Source organism: Helianthus annuus, chromosome 3 (assembly GCF_002127325.2).
Source record: "Helianthus annuus cultivar XRQ/B chromosome 3, HanXRQr2.0-SUNRISE, whole genome shotgun sequence".
NCBI classification, from domain to species: domain Eukaryota; kingdom Viridiplantae; phylum Streptophyta; class Magnoliopsida; order Asterales; family Asteraceae; genus Helianthus; species Helianthus annuus.
The window spans coordinates 120,078,645-120,096,322 of record NC_035435.2 but is presented as its reverse complement, the minus strand read 5'-3'; positions in this window follow the sequence as shown (position 1 = coordinate 120,096,322).

The window sequence follows — 17,678 nt, the reverse complement described above, 5'->3', positions numbered from 1 at the left end:
AGCAAAGGAAGATAGCCAGGATGAAGAATTACGATGAGAGAACAAGACATCAGCTTATACTACAAGAGTGGTGTTTCTAGAACGACAAGTCATTCTCCAAAAATTGAAACGCATTCAGTGTGAAAGATTCTTCTGAAAAGAAGTCATCCCAGGGATCAAGCAGCACAAGATTTTCATCTTTCGATCCAAACATTTTCTGTAATAAAGAATGGGAAAAACTTCAGTGCAATATTGTTATTAGTATTGAAAATGATCAAGATTACATTGAAGAGATTGCTAAAAATCAAATGTCTTTGTTGGGAATGGTTCTTGAGTCTTATAGTAGTTTTGTGGCTGGAAAGATTGGTAATCCAATGCTCACAAAAGAGGATTACGATCAAATTGATGCTGAGGAAATGGAATTAATGGACATTAAATGGTGCATGGCTAGTTGATGAGACGGGCTGAGAAGTTTAAACAGATTACAGACCGAGATGATTTTCATGATGCAAATGTTTCAACTTTAGGCTTTGATAAATCTAAAGTTACGTGTTTTCGTTGTAGGGAAAAGGGGCATTTCAAGAGGGAGTGCAAAAAACCGTGAAGCTACTGGAGCCCAAAATCCTTTTGGAAACAACGATTATCACAAAAGGCGATTTATCATCAAGTCACACCACCAGCACAGCATCAGGCACAAACTGCTCATGGGAGAGATGTGATTGACGGGTCAAAAAGAGCATGTCTAAGCAAATATGAAAATTTTCATGGGAAAAATATATTCCAGTAAACAGCAAAGTGTGTTTGGCAGAACAAGATGATAAAAAGTTGGATGAAGGTTTTTGTTGGGATGATTTTTGCCAGATCAAGATCTCATGGCCAAAGAGATGTCCAGAAATACTTCAAATGTTAATGCTTTCATTGCTAATGCCTATGATTGAAATGTGCAGAGAAGAAGCAGAAAAGTCATAGAAGCTGCTGAGAGTAAGACGAAGAAAACTTGAAGAAGAAGAAGAAGAGGAAGAGAGATTAAAAAGCTGAAGCTGAAGCTGAGAGAAAGAGAAAAGCTGAATTTTTAACGATCAAACAGAAACAGTCAAATAGGTTCCTGAATTTGAAGTAAAAAGTTGATGCTGAACTTGTCAAAGTTCCTGAAAAGTGCATGAATTGTGATTCTTTAATCAAGCAGAACAATGAATTGTTGCATAATATAAATAGATTGAAAGAATCATAGATACAATGAACAAAGAAATCAACAAGTATACTGATTCGAGTGTGTGTGAACAAGCTGTGGCAATGAATACACTGAAGATAGCGTATCTGAGATAGCTTGATGATGCCAATTTTCATATAAAGAAATGTGCTGATCTGGAGTTGGAGTTAGCAACACAAAAGATAGAAACTGAGAAAGTTAAAAAATTATTAGAAGTTACTCATGTTCTACCTTTGTTGTTGATAGGATTTATCCGACTGTGGAGAATTTGAAGACGTTGAAGAAGTGAAGAACATCCGAAGAAAAGAAATCTGTGACAAAAGACGAAGAAAAAGTGAAGACCTCTGGTAAGATATCAAGTGTGGTCTACAATAGATGTCCGCCCCTGGTCGAAAATGGATATTCACCTCGAAATCCAAATTCCGAGAGAGTCGAAAAAGCAATAAACTTAGAATGGGAGTCTGGGCCATCGGATAACTTGCCAGAAAATATTGATGTCACGTACACGTCATCCGATACTGATCATGAGTCAAAGTTGATAAAAAGTGAGGTCGATCAGGTGTTAGATAAAAGATGACAGTGAGGAGTCAAACATGGAGTCCAAACCCGAGTCAAAGTCAGGGTCTTAATGCGTCAAAAGCCAACATTCAAAAAGGATAATCGGGTTTATGATAAAGAGTTTTTGATGTCAAATCTAATTTGAATGATGAATCATTCAAAGTGGCACATACTTTGAAAGATTCTGACAAGTTATGTTCTGATGATGCTTTTCCAATAAGAAGTGTCAGACTTGAAATGATTCAAAAGGTTTTAAAATAACAGAAATTAATATTTTCTGAAATAAAAGATTTAAATCTTATCGGAAAACCTAAACAATACACTTCAAGAGATCGGCAAAGAATCAACAAGAAAATGGGTTACAATTGTGGTTATAGTTTCAAAGAAACCAAACCATAATCGTAATTTCAAAAAAGAAAGGTCTTGGTTTTGTTCCACCGAAAAACTTTAAAAATGAAATCATCGTTCCGACGAAGATGATTTGTGACACCTGTGTCACTCCAACCATCAAACAAATGCCAAACCAAGGAATATTGTATTTCATACTTGGGATTTGTATAAATATGGTATGCTTTGCAACATATCAATTCTTGTTCAATTTCATACTCTACAACGCTTTCTGGAGAATTATACGCAAACTGGTGCATAAACGTACTCAGTTTAATGCGACAAATACTCCGGGAGACCATCATACACTTAACATACCTTAAATAACCTTTACATAACTTAGAAATAAGTTTTGAAGGCTTTGGTATGGCAAAAACAAGTTAATTCGCTTACAGGACTAAATTTGACAAACTGCGGAAAGTATGCCCAATTTGAACTGTAAACGAACATTCCGGAACATGTCCATAAGTTAAACATACCATATATATCCTTTACATAGCTTAGAAATAGGCTTTGAGGGGTTTGGTATGCTAAAACAAACTTTTGGATCATTCAGGGACTAAAAGTGTCAAAAAGTGCATAAGTTTGCACTTTCGCGCATAACTCACGTTCTGAATACATCCGGACATCCAAAAATTTATGTAAGCATCCTTATATTATGCCTTAGTGTTTGGCATGAGAAAAATCCATTCGTCGCGTCATTTGGATCGTCTTTCACGCTTATGCGCATTCCGTCGTAATTAAGCGAACATCGCGATCGTACGGCCAAACGAACCGACATCCGGAATATTTTTGAGCATATTTCAAGTCCCCTACACTTTAACTTCATCTTAGAGCCTTGAAATTGAGGTTAACGGGGCTTAACGTGCCAAAAATGGGCCCAAAATACGTGTTTCTGAAGTGCAGGGACCAAAATTGAAAATTCTGGTCTGGGAACCTTAGGCGGGGCGCGTAAGGATTTGCCAAATCCTTACGCGGGGCGCCGTGAAACATGTCTGACAGAAAGATTTTGCAATAAATGCAGAATCTGGCCTTTCGTTCGATCAAAGGGCAATGCCTCTTCACCCAATGAAGGGCCAAAGGGCCAAGTTCTCTGAACTTATCCACTAGACACATGTACGCACGAGATCAAAGCACGATATTCGATAAAACGATCCTAACGGTTCCACTTTTCCTATAAATACCCCCCCCCCCTTTTGTGTAAAACCCACAAATCAGATCTAAATGCTCTAAGTTGATGCTTTTGCTTCATACCTGAGCTATTGGATCTTGATTAGCACTCGGGGACCCTCCGTAAGTCTTCTTTCGCTCTTTTATTCGCTTTTCGAGTCCGAAAGTCAACGTTTTGTTGACTTTCTGCATTGACCAGCCTATGGTCGATGCGAAGTTCATGGAACTTCATAACGTGAGCGTGATCACGATGGTTATGGTCCATAGTGACCATACCTACTGATCACCACGTTATCTAGGCTCAGTGACGAGTCGTAGTTTCGGCCCAAAATGTGCATTCTTGCATATTTTGTAACCAAACTACTCGTGGGCATCAAAGCCGTTTGTTTTGATGCCAAACCTGTTTCTAAACTTAGTTAAGCATGTTCTAACATGCTTAGCTCGTCACTTTTAGTTTAGTGCTTATATAGGGTCGTAAGGTAAGCGATTTAAACCATCGCTTATACTTTCGAACCCGACCCATTTGGTCGGTCATTAGGACCCGACCAAACACATTAGGTGACCATAGCTATAACCTTCCGAGGTTATACCGTGTGGTCGCAATGTTAGGCGTTTCGAACGCGTTCTACGCAAACGACGCGTAAGGTAGCATAAGCTACCTAAACGGGTCGTGATGGACCGTAAGCACTTAGGTTAAGTTTCATTTTAGTATGTAGGCTTTGTTAAACCATACTACACGAGTCTCCATACTCGTTTGGTTTACGAACCCGCGTACTATCCGATCCTTCCGATTTGGTCCGGTATATTAACATAGCTACCTATTAGGTGCCGTTTGATATCCCGTGATCTTTAGCATTATCTGGTTATTATACAAGAACTCCAAAGCAATCTCAGGTGAGTACATTGAACCCCTCTTTTACTGTTTTCAACTGTTTTGGGGTGAAGCATGTGTACCTATCTGTTATTTCATGATTTCAAAGTATAATTGATTATACATGTTAGTATTTATCTTTTGACAAACAAAATGACTATCTATGGTTTAAACACTGATTTCTCAAAGATACAAAAGTAATTGTTGGAATAGTACTTATTTTGTTCACCAGACCGATTGGTAGTATGATATAGCGCTATAGGACTAGACACCCCATTCCTGTTGTCATGGAATGTCTGAAACCAATTTGTTTCTCCATCCAAATAGGGATTTCCTTTGTGGTATCCTTATAGTCTCAAAGGTGTAGTTTGATGCACCAGGTCTGAATGAATTCTTAAATCGCACCTTTAAAGTATATTTTGATATACTCCCAAAAAGTATAGTTTGATATACTCTCATGTGTGGTATTGTACAGAACCAACATATATTTTGTAATCATCCAAAGCATATTTTGATATGTTATTTACAAACCAAGACATAGTTTAATATGTTATTTATCACATCCAAAGCATATTCTGATATGTTACTTACAAAACTAAAGCATAGTTTAAAGTGTTATTTATAAATCCAAGGTATACCTGTAATATACTACTGAAAACTATTATTTTGAACAACTAAAGTATATTTAATATACTATCTATCAAACGATTTGGTTTTGGTTAGTGTTTAGATAACAGAACGAGTGTAATGTGATGAAAACATGGTAGATACGCCGCTGGTACTTCTTATATATAAGTGTTTTCATTGCATTACATACCGTGGCGTTATTTAGTACACTTGGGTTAACAATATTGGAACTGAAATATATTTTAATATATTACTTATTCAACTTTCTTAAAACCAAGGTATATTTTATATATACCATAAACGTTTTATTAAAACATTGTTTTTCAAACAAACTTAACTTATACAAACTCATTTTACATGGTTATTCAGTTAACCATACATTATTCTCTTATTTATACATATCAACTGATCCTATCGTTTTTCAAATGATTTACAAGACAAAGCAAAAATACGAGGTTCATGACTAAACATTTTCTCAAACTCAAGTCATGAACTCCGTTTTCACAAAACCTATGTATCTCACAGGCATTTTTATGCTGACGTACCTATTTTTACACATGTTTCAGGTGCTGTCTTGAGATGATTGTTGATGCATGCTACATTTAGGATGGACTCGTGCCTTAGCAACTTTAAAACTTGGAAGATCATAGTTGTACTTATGTGATTGTAATAGAACAACGAGTTCATTTAATCAATAAAACAATATTTAAATTTCCATGTGTTATGAAACAATGATTCTGTTACAACACTCCCCGACGTTTCCGCCACGTTTTGTATGTTCTACGTGGTCGGGGTGTGACAGAAAAGTTGGTATCAGAGCTCATGGTTATAGGGAATTAGGTTATTAGTAATGCTTTGACCTAGTCTATAACCTTCCTAGGACCCTAACGCGAGTTTACTTGCGTTTAGTCATAAAACAACACCGTCACCTATCCTTAGGCGACGACCGCAACAAGAACATAAATTTCAAAACCGCTTTGAAAACTAATCATCTGTTCTAGGATGATTGATTTCTAGGTTTTGAACCCTCTGTTATAGGGTTTTGAACCCCTTTGAATTTTCAAAATCCCGTCAAAGTTGGTCTAAATAATGTGAACACATGCAAACTGGAAGGGTGGATGCCTGTACCCTGAGTTTTCTGTCTAAGGCTAGAGTGTTCGTACAAATCCACATAATCGGACCAGTCACTCTTACCTGGGAACTCTTGGGGTGAGTGTCCACTTATAGGCGAGCATGTCTTCGCGATACATTATTTTTGACCTATTTGCTTTGATTAATCACCAGGTCGTTTGTTGCTTTGTAGTAACAGACAGACGGCCACTATCCTTGCTTTCATCAGATTTGTTTCATCTCATTCTTTTCGTCTAATTCTCTCACTCGTTTCCTCTCATGTTTCCTCTTTTAGAATGCCTCCTCGACGCGACAATCAGATGGCGAATGCCGAACTGGCGGAAATCATCGCGCAACAAATGGCTGCTGCCTTCCCAATTCTTTATGCTCAAATAACTCAAGCCATCAACAACAACAATGCTCCATGCAATTTCAAGATTTTTAACTCAGCTAAACCGCTCAAGTTCAATGGTTCTGAGGGAGCAACTGGTCTTCTTCAATGGTTCGAGAGCATTGAGAATACTTTCCGTCACGTTCAGTGTCCTGAAAATCGCAAGGTCGAGTTTTCTTCGAGTGTGTTTCAGAAGAGGGCTCTTACATGGTGGAACGGGGTTATGAGAGACCGCGGTGCAGAGGTTGCATTAGCACAGACTTGGGCCGAGCTTAGGGCTCTTATGATGAAGGAGTTCTGTCCTCGTCATGAGCTTAGGGCTCTAGAAAGGGAATTTGATGATTTAAAGCAAGACAGTGGGGAACATCGAGCCTATACTGATCGCTATGAGGAATTGAGCTTGTTATGCCCTACTATGGTTACGCCTCTGGATAAGGCAATTGAGAAATACATTGATGGGCTTCCTGACGTAGTTCAGGACATCGTTACTGGCAGCAACCCTACTACTGTCAGACAAGCCATTGAATTGGCTGCCACTCTGACTGAATCCCAAATCAGGAAGCACAAGCTGTTTCGGAAGGGCGACCTAAGACCATCTGACAAGACTGCTCATGTGGAACCAAAGGAAGAAAGTGCTGAGGTGTCCAAGAAGAAAAAGCGCAAAGCCTCTCAAAGCTACGCTGTAACTGCTCAAGACAAACAAGTTGCACCAAACCAGCCAACACAACCTCGTAAAAGACAAAACTATGTTGGTACTGCACCGTTGTGCAACAAATGCAACCGTCATCATCTAGAGCAAGAGCAGTGTCACAAATGTACCCATTGTGGGCGGTTGGGACATTTGATCAATGTTTGTCGTTATGCAAATCAAGCTGCTGCAAACCCTGCTGCTGTTCAAGCACGGTTCCCCCCAGGGTCATGTTATAACTGTGGTGACCTTACCCACTACAGGAACAATTGCCCAAGGCTTGTTAACATACCTCCAGCGCGTGGACGAGTGTTCAACATCAATGAGGCAAACATGAACAATGATGCAGCAGTGAACAATTAGTGTTTTGTATTTCCTTAGTTGCTATCTTTTGACACTTCAAGACAAATCCGTTGCCACATAAATAAAGATTTGTTGTTTTTATTTCTGCAAAATTTATGCGTTTGTGTGAATGCTTGATGCAACTTTATGATGTCAGCCCAACGACAAACTACTCGTATGGTTCTGTCATATTATGATCACTTGTGATCTCCCCAAGAACCTTAAACTCTCGTTTCTTTTAAGAAACAAAGTCAAACACTTATTGAGAATCCCTCTATCTTTATAGATAGATCTTCATAAATCGTTAAAGTGCCAAATGAAATCCATATGTTGGATTCCTAGTGTGCCTTAATATCCATACCTAAGGATAACAAAATAAAGAATCAAGTTAACTAAATTTGTGCTTATGTATTTTCTTACATGTTTTGTGGTTGTATGTGATCTATCCAAATCCTCATAGAATCTTTCATATCTTCATACGAGAGATTCATAATGGGATATCCAAAGATACTATCTTAAACCCTTAATGGATTTCAACAGTGTAGTTAAGTCCCTCGGGTTATAAGGTATTATTCTATAATTGGACCTCTTGAAAGGTCTGCTTAAACAGATTGATTTTGAAAATCTGATTAGAAATATCATGTGATGATATAAAAATGATCCCTTAAGCGGTCTATTTAAAGAGATCGTACGACGGTCTAGTTAAGAAGATCATGTGTTGATCTAGTTAAAAGATCGTTCGTTGATCGAATTAAAAGGATCCTTTGGTGGTCTAGTCAAATCGCTTCATATTTATTCAAGTAATTTTCCTACGGATTATGAAATGGACTGTGCGGACTGTGCAAGGAATTACGTAATTATGGAGGCCTACATAATTATGGAATTCAGTGCACAGGAACCACAGGAAGTTTCATCATGTGTTAAGACCTAGTGACAAGAATAATGATACGGGAGAAGTCTCGGACCTCGACCAATGTCATTTATTCTCACACTCCCCCAATTCTGATCTCAATCACACACCAAGTTTTCCTATGATAAGCCTTCATAAGAAACGTTCGTCAATCAGTAGTTCAAAATTTCATGTTTTACTATTTCAAGGAATTCACTCTGAGGGTTAACAAATTCGCTAAGAATCCTAACATGGCCCAGGGTTTTACCTAAGGGTTCAATGGATCTATTATAAGGCGAAACCTTCACAGCTGTCCTCACGAGTTTCCTCTAGAATTAAATTTCGGGACGAAATTTCCTAAAGTAGGGGAGACTGTGACACCTGTGTCACTCCAACCATCAAACAAATGCCAAACCAAGGAAATATTGTATTTCATACTTGGGATTTGTATAAATATGTGTATGCTTTGCACATATCAATTCTTGTTCAATTTCATACTCTACAACGCTTTCTGGAGAATTATACGCAAACTGGTGCATAAACGTACTCAGTTTAATGCGACAAATACTCCGGGAGACCATCATACACTTAACATACCTTAAATAACCTTTACATAACTTAGAAATAAGTTTTGAAGGCTTTGGTATGGCAAAAACAAGTTAATTCGCTTACAGGGACTAAATTTGACAAACTGCGAAAGTATGCCAATTTGAACTGTAACGAACATTCCGGAACATGTCCATAAGTTAAACATACCATATATATCCTTTACATAGCTTAGAAATAGGCTTTGAGGGGTTTGGTATGCTAAAACAAACTTTTGGATCATTCAGGGACTAAAAGTGTCAAAAAGTGCATAAGTTTGCACTTTCGCGCATAACTCACGTTCTGAATACATCCGGACATCCAAAAATTTATGTAAGCATCCTTATATTATGCCTTAGTGTTTGGCATGAGAAAAATCCATTCGTCGCGTCATTTGGATCGTCTTTCACGCTTATGCGCATTCCGTCGTAATTAAGCGAACATCGCGATCGTACGGCCAAACGAACCGACATCCGGAATATTTTTGAGCATATTTCAAGTCCCCTACACTTTAACTTCATCTTAGAGCCTTGAAATGAGGTTAACGGGGCTTAAACGTGCCAAAAATGGGCCAAAATACGTGTTTCTGAAGTGCAGGGACCAAAATTGAAAATTCTGGTCTGGGAACCTTAGGCGGGGCGCGTAAGGATTTGCCAAATCCTTACGCGGGGCGCGTGAACATGTCTGACAGAAAGATTTTGCAATAAATGCAGAATCTGGCCTTTCGTTCGATCAAAGGGCAATGCCTCTTCACCCAATGAAGGGCCAAAGGCCAAGTTCTCTGAACTTATCCACTAGACACATGTACGCACGAGATCAAAGCACGATATTCGATAAAACGATCCTAACGGTTCCACTTTTCCTATAAATACCCCCCCCCTTTTGTGTAAAAACCCACAAATCAGATCTAAATGCTCTAAGTTGATGCTTTTGCTTCATACCTGAGCTATTGGATCTTGATTAGCACTCGGGGACCCTCCGTAAGTCTTCTTTCGCTCTTTTATTCGCTTTTCGAGTCCGAAAGTCAACGTTTTGTTGACTTTCTGCATTGACCAGCCTATGGTCGATGCGAAGTTCATGGAACTTCATAACGTGAGCGTGATCACGATGGTTATGGTCCATAGTGACCATACCTACTGATCACCACGTTATCTAGGCTCAGTGACGAGTCGTAGTTTCGGCCAAAATGTGCATTCTTGCATATTTTGTAACCAAACTACTCGTGGGCATCAAAGCCGTTTGTTTTGATGCCAAACCTGTTTCTAAACTTAGTTAAGCATGTTCTAACATGCTTAGCTCGTCACTTTTAGTTTAGTGCTTATATAGGGTCGTAAGGTAAGCGATTTAAACCATCGCTTATACTTTCGAACCCGACCCATTTGGTCGGTCATTAGGACCCGACCAAACACATTAGGTGACCATAGCTATAACCTTCCGAGGTTATACCGTGTGGTCGCAATGTTAGGCGTTTCGAACGCGTTCTACGCAAACGACGCGTAAGGTAGCATAAGCTACCTAAACGGGTCGTGATGGACCGTAAGCACTTAGGTTAAGTTTCATTTTAGTATGTAGGCTTTGTTAAACCATACTACACGAGTCTCCATACTCGTTTGGTTTACGAACCCGCGTACTATCCGATCCTTCCGATTTGGTCCGGTATATTAACATAGCTACCTATTAGGTGCCGTTTGATATCCCGTGATCTTTAGCATTATCTGGTTATTATACAAGAACTCCAAAGCAATCTCAGGTGAGTACATTGAACCCCTCTTTTACTGTTTTCAACTGTTTTGGGGTGAAGCATGTGTACCTATCTGTTATTTTCATGATTTCAAAGTATAATTGATTATACATGTTAGTATTTATCTTTTGACAAACAAAATGACTATCTATGGTTTAAACACTGATTTCTCAAAGATACAAAAGTAATTGTTGGAATAGTACTTATTTTGTTCACCAGACCGATTGGTAGTATGATATAGCGCTATAGGACTAGACACCCCATTCCTGTTGTCATGGAATGTCTGAAACCAATTTGTTTCTCCATCCAAATAGGGATTTCCTTTGTGGTATCCTTATAGTCTCAAAGGTGTAGTTTGATGCACCAGGTCTGAATGAATTCTTAAATCGCACCTTTAAAGTATATTTTGATATACTCCCAAAAAGTATAGTTTGATATACTCTCATGTGTGGTATTGTACAGAACCAACATATATTTTGTAATCATCCAAAGCATATTTTGATATGTTATTTACAAACCAAGACATAGTTTAATATGTTATTTATCACATCCAAAGCATATTCTGATATGTTACTTACAAAACTAAAGCATAGTTTAAAGTGTTATTTATAAATCCAAGGTATACCTGTAATATACTACTGAAAACTATTATTTTGAACAACTAAAGTATATTTAATATACTATCTATCAAACGATTTGGTTTTGGTTAGTGTTTAGATAACAGAACGAGTGTAATGTGATGAAAACATGGTAGATACGCCGCTGGTACTTCTTATATATAAGTGTTTTCATTGCATTACATACCGTGGCGTTATTTAGTACACTTGGGTTAACAATATTGGAACTGAAATATATTTTAATATATTACTTATTCAACTTTCTTAAAACCAAGGTATATTTTATATATACCATAAACGTTTTATTAAAACATTGTTTTTCAAACAAACTTAACTTATACAAACTCATTTTACATGGTTATTCAGTTAACCATACATTATTCTCTTATTTATACATATCAACTGATCCTATCGTTTTTCAAATGATTTACAAGACAAAGCAAAAATACGAGGTTCATGACTAAACATTTTCTCAAACTCAAGTCATGAACTCCGTTTTCACAAAACCTATGTATCTCACAGGCATTTTTATGCTGACGTACCTATTTTTACACATGTTTCAGGTGCTGTCTTGAGATGATTGTTGATGCATGCTACATTTAGGATGGACTCGTGCCTTAGCAACTTTAAAACTTGGAAGATCATAGTTGTACTTATGTGATTGTAATAGAACAACGAGTTCATTTAATCAATAAAACAATATTTAAATTTCCATGTGTTATGAAACAATGATTCTGTTACAACACTCCCCGACGTTTCCGCCACGTTTTGTATGTTCTACGTGGTCGGGGTGTGACAATGATGATGATGACGGTAAAGAGTGTTCTTCGTCGTCGCCCATTAATCTTCTGTCTTCTTTATTTGATAAAAACACAAAAAATGGAGGACATGGCCAATCGGTTACAGATGAAGAACCGCCGATCGATTTTGATGAAGAACCCTAAATTGATTTTGATAATCTTCTGTCTTCTTGTACTCGAAACCGCCGATCGATTTTTGATGCAGAACCCTAAATCGATGAACTTGAAAGTTTTGTGTCTTTATGAGAGAGATTGTGATATTTAGAAAATTAGATTTAGTATACATTTACATTAATGCCCCTATCCCTCTTATTTACTGGTTATATTCTATAAAATATTTACCAAATTGCCATTACCATTAAATCTTATCATCTAAGAAATGAAGGGTCAAGATCTGTTCACTGTGTTCACAACTTAACTATTGTTCACTCTAGAACCCTACCATATATATATATATATATATATATATACTACTTTAATAAGGATATGTGAAGGACAAGATGGTAATTGAACAAGGTGTTGAAAAAACACTTAATGCACAATGTACAACTGTTAAGGCACAAGAAAACACAAACCATTTTACCCTTTACTAGGGTATACATCTGCCGTCCATCTATACTACTTTCTCACACGGATCAACATCGGGACCGTCCATTTGACTTCACACGGATCACCATATGCTTTCTCTCTCAATGCTCACACATCTCACAAAACAACATCAGATCTTCTTCTCTCTCTTCTCTCTCTCTTTTCTCTCTTCTCGGCGATCTAGGGTTTCATGAGATCTATCACCAGATCCGTTTGAATCTATCACCAGATCCGTTTGAATCTATCACCAGATCCGTTTGATGAGCAGATCAAGGGTTTCATGAGATGTTCTGGCAAGGGATCCACAGATTTGAACAAGGGATCCGTTTTATCTGGCAAGGGATCCACAGATTTGAACAAGGGATCCGTTTGATGTTCTGATAAGTTGCTTTATCTTTAATCTTGATGTAGATTTGTTAGTAGATATCTTACCATGTTCTTCTGTGATTCTTACTTTTCAGGTGAAGCGGTTGACGGATGTTCGAAGGACGAAATCTGAGGTTTACGAAGGATTTTCTCATGTGTTTTGTGATGAATCGACTCAGGTTAGGTTCTAAATGTTGATTTATCTTTAATCTTGATGTAGATTTGTTAGTAGATATCTTACCATGTTCTTTTGTGATTATTACTTTTCAGGTGAAGCGGTTGACGGATGTTCGAAGGACGAAATCTGAGGTTTACGAAGGAGTTTCGCATGTTTTTTGTGATGAATCGACTCAGGTTAGGTTCTAAATGTTGATTTATCTTTAATCTTGATGTAGATTTGTTAGTAGATGCGGTTATTTCAAATTAGGTTGAAAGTCTTGTGATATTTGAATTTGTATTTTTGGTGATGATAGTTAGATTAATTTCAGATATGACATAGTGAAAGGATAAATTGTTTTTGTAGTTTTGATTTTACTTTGTTCTGTTATATTTTGATCTTTTCCTTCATTTTTGGGACTGATAAGTGTCATGGTTGTGTGATAATTATGATATTTAGGTCATTTAGATATGGAATTGTGAAAAGATAGATTGTTATGTATTTTTGATTTTGGTTTGTTCTGTGGGATGCTCGATGAGCAGATCTAGGGTTTCATGAGATGTATCACCAGCTTTATCTGGCAAGGGATCCACAGATTTGAACAAGGATCCGTTTGATGTTCTGATAAGTTGCAATGAGTGTTATATATCTTACCATGTTCTTTTGTGATTCTTATCTTTAATCTTGATGTAGATTTGTTAGTAGATGCGGTTATTTCAAATTAGGTTGAAAGTCTTGTGATATTTGAATTTGTATTTTTGGTGATGATAGTTAGATTAATTTCAGATATGACATAGTGAAAGGATAAATTGTTTTTGTAGTTTTGATTTTACTTTGTTCTGTTATATTTTGATCTTTTCCTTCATTTTTGGGACTGATAAGTGTCATGGTTGTGTGATAATTATGATATTTAGGTCATTTAGATATGGAATTGTGAAAAGATAGATTGTTATGTATTTAGATCTAGGGTTTCATGAGATGTATCACAAGCTTTATCTGGCAAGGGATCCACAGATTTGAACAAGGGATCCGTTTGATGTTCTGATAAGTTGCAATGAGTGTTATATATCTTACCATGTTCTTTTGTGATTCTTACTTTTCAGGTGAAGCGGTTGACGGATGTTCGAAGGACGAAATCTGAGGTTTACGAAGGATTTTCGCATGTGTTTTGTGATGAATCGACTCAGGTATGTCACTCGCAACTCGCAAGGAAACCTTTTTTTAGGATCTGAATTTAATTAGTTATACCTTTGGTTAACGACTGTCACGATCACTATTATTACAGAACAAGCTCACTCCGATCTTCTGGCTGCCGGAGAAAGTGTATCTGCTTGGAGAGTCTCGGAATTGGCTTTGGGGACGCTGAACGCTGCTTCATTCGAATCGATGGGGGCTTCATATGCAGAATGTTCCCTCACTTAGTGGTCTCATGCTCACTCAAGCAGAGGTAAAGTAAAGTTTATCATCATTCATCAATTTTCTTTTCTTTTTTGTTTATAATAAAGGTTTTTATATTTGCGAGAACTAACGGAGCATTAGTGTCAAGAATGGGCTGAGATTCGAATTCAGTCGGTTTTTCGCTCTTTTTTGGTAATTTCTAAGCCTTGAATATTAATTTTTAACATGCTATGCTACTGAGAGAATATAAACTTGACTATATTCTCTGTTTTTTGATCAGAGGTAAAGTAAAGTTTATCATCATTCATCAATTTTCTTTTCTTTTTTGTTTATAATAAAGGTTTTTATATTTGCAACTTGACAAAATGTGATTTATATTAAATTTATTTTAAGTTAATAGTGTACTGGTTATAACTAATATCAAATCTTTACTAATACTTGATTTCTTTTTATGATGGTTGACTTTGCGAGAACTAACGGAGCATTAGTGTCAAGAATGGGCTGAGATTCGAATTCAGTCGGTTTTTCGCTCTTTTTTGGTAATTTCTAAGCCTTGAATATTAATTTTTAACATGCTATGCTACTGAGAGAATATAAACTTGACTATATTCTCTGTTTTTTGATGTGTTTTGTTATTTTTATGCTTTTTGTTTTTTAACTGATCTTAACCCATTTGACTTATGCTACAGACAAAAAGGGATCAAGATCGGGACCGTCCATTTGACTTCACACGGATCACCATCTGCTTTCTCTCTCAATGCTCACACATCTGACAAAAAGGGATGCCAAAAGCAGGGAAGTACAATCTACAGGAAAAAGCAACACTTTACTTTTGTGTGAAAGACAGCTTGCTTGCTGCAGTCTGTATAATATATCAACACTCTTCCATACAATGTTTGAAAGACAGCACTGCTTCCTTCAGTCTCTATAAATAATCCAGAGATATCTACACTCTACTCACACTTTACAAACTCTCAACTACACTCAACTGAAATTGTAAGTTTATCTCAGTTGAATAATCCTACTTTCAAAACATCAACTTAACAACTTCTATTTACTTCGATTTCAGAATATATCAACTCTTTGCATTCGGATCTTGCGTTGTTTCTCGGCTCTCACATAAAGGTTTTAAAATTTTTGTCGGCTTTTCACATCTCCCTCTTGCATTGTTGTAAGTTCTTTCAAATATGACATAGTGAAAGGATAAATTGTTTTTGTAGTTTTGATTTTACTTTGTTCTGTTATATTTTGATCTTTTCCTTCATTTTTGGGACTGATATGTGTCATGGTTTTGTGATAATTATGATATTAAGGTCATTTTTGGGGATGATAAGTGTTGTAGTTCAATGAAAATTATGATAGTTAGGTCAATTTTAGATATGGAATAGTGAAAAGATAGATTGTTATGTACTTTTTATTTTAGTTTGTTCTGTGGGATGTTTTGATATATTTTTTCATTTTTCTGGATATTGAAAGGATAAATTGTTTTTGTAGTTTTGATTTTACTTTGTTCTGTTATATTTTGATCTTTTCCTTCATTTTTGGGACTGATATGTGTCATGTTTTTGTGATAATTATGATATTTAGGTCATTTTTGGGGATGATAAGTGTTGTAGTTCAATGAAAATTATGATAGTTAGGTCAATTTTAGATATGGAATAGTGAAAAGATAAATTGTTATGTACTTTTTATTTTAGTTTGTTCTGTGGGATGTTTTGATATATTTTTTCATTTTTCGGGATAGTGAAAGGATAAATTGTTTTTGTAGTTTTGATTTTACTTTGTTCTGTTATATTTTGATCTTTTCCTTCATTTTTGGGACTGATATGTGTCATGGTTTTGTGATAATTATGATATTTAGGTCATTTTTGGGGATGATAAGTGTTGTAGTTCAATGAAAATTATGATAGTTAGGTCAATTTTAGATATGGAATAGTGAAAAGATAAATTGTTATGTACTTTTTATTTTAGTTTGTTCTGTGGGATGTTTTGATATATTTTTTCATTTTTCGGGATAGTGAAAGGATAAATTGTTTTTGTAGTTTTGATTTTACTGTGTTCTGTTATATTTTGATCTTTTCCTTCATTTTTGGGACTGATATGTGTCATGGTTTTGTGATAATTATGATATTTAGGTTCATTTACTTTGTTCTGTTATATTTTGATCTTTTCCTTCATCATTACAGGAATTTTTTTTAAAACAGTACTGTATTCAAAACAAAATAAAACGCCGTATTCACAAAACAATACTGTATTCGCAAAGCTGTATTCAAAATAATACTGTATTCAAAACAATACTGTATTCAAAACAATACTGTATTCAAAACAATACTGTATTTAAAACAATATTGTATTCACAAAGCTGATTGTTATAGTTATTATGTGTATGTGTAAATTATAGTAAATTGTTTTTGTAGTTTTGATTTTACTTTGTTCTGTTATATTTTGATCTTTTCCTTCATTTTTGGGACTGATATGTGTCATGGTTTTGTGATAATTATGATCTTTTCATTCATTTACTTTGTTCTGTTATATTTTGATCTTTTCCTTCATCATTACAGGAATTTTTTTTAAAACAATACTGTATTCAAAACAAAATAAAACGCCGTATTCACAAAACAATACTGTATTCACAAAGCTGTATTCAAAACAATCCTGTATTCAAAACAATACTGTATTCAAAACAATACTGTGTTCAAAACAATACTGTATTCAAAACAATACTGTATTTAAAACAATACTGTATTCACAAAGCTGATTGTTATAGTAATTATGTGTATTTTTCAGTTTACAAATCACTCCAAACACATATCAATTGAGAGGTATGGGCGGTGGTTATCCAATTCCCGTTGAATCACTAGGATCAACAAACCATTTAAACCTTCCTGATTCAAACCCTCTAACTTCAAACCCACCTCCGGTGTCAACCCCACCTCCGGTTTTAACCCCACCTTCGGTTTCAACCCCACCTCCATTGGCAAACCCTGAATATGATGATCCATTTGGTTGGACGGATGAAGAGTTGAATTGGGCGTATGACTATACCTTCGCTCAACTACAATTTGGTGGACTACAAATTGAGGGGTGCCATCGTCCGGTGCCAAACACTCCTATACTTCCTATGCATCCTCCACCTTCAAACCCCCCTTATGTGGAAAACTACAGTCAAACACAAGAACTACCGACCTGGGCTGAAGGGTACGA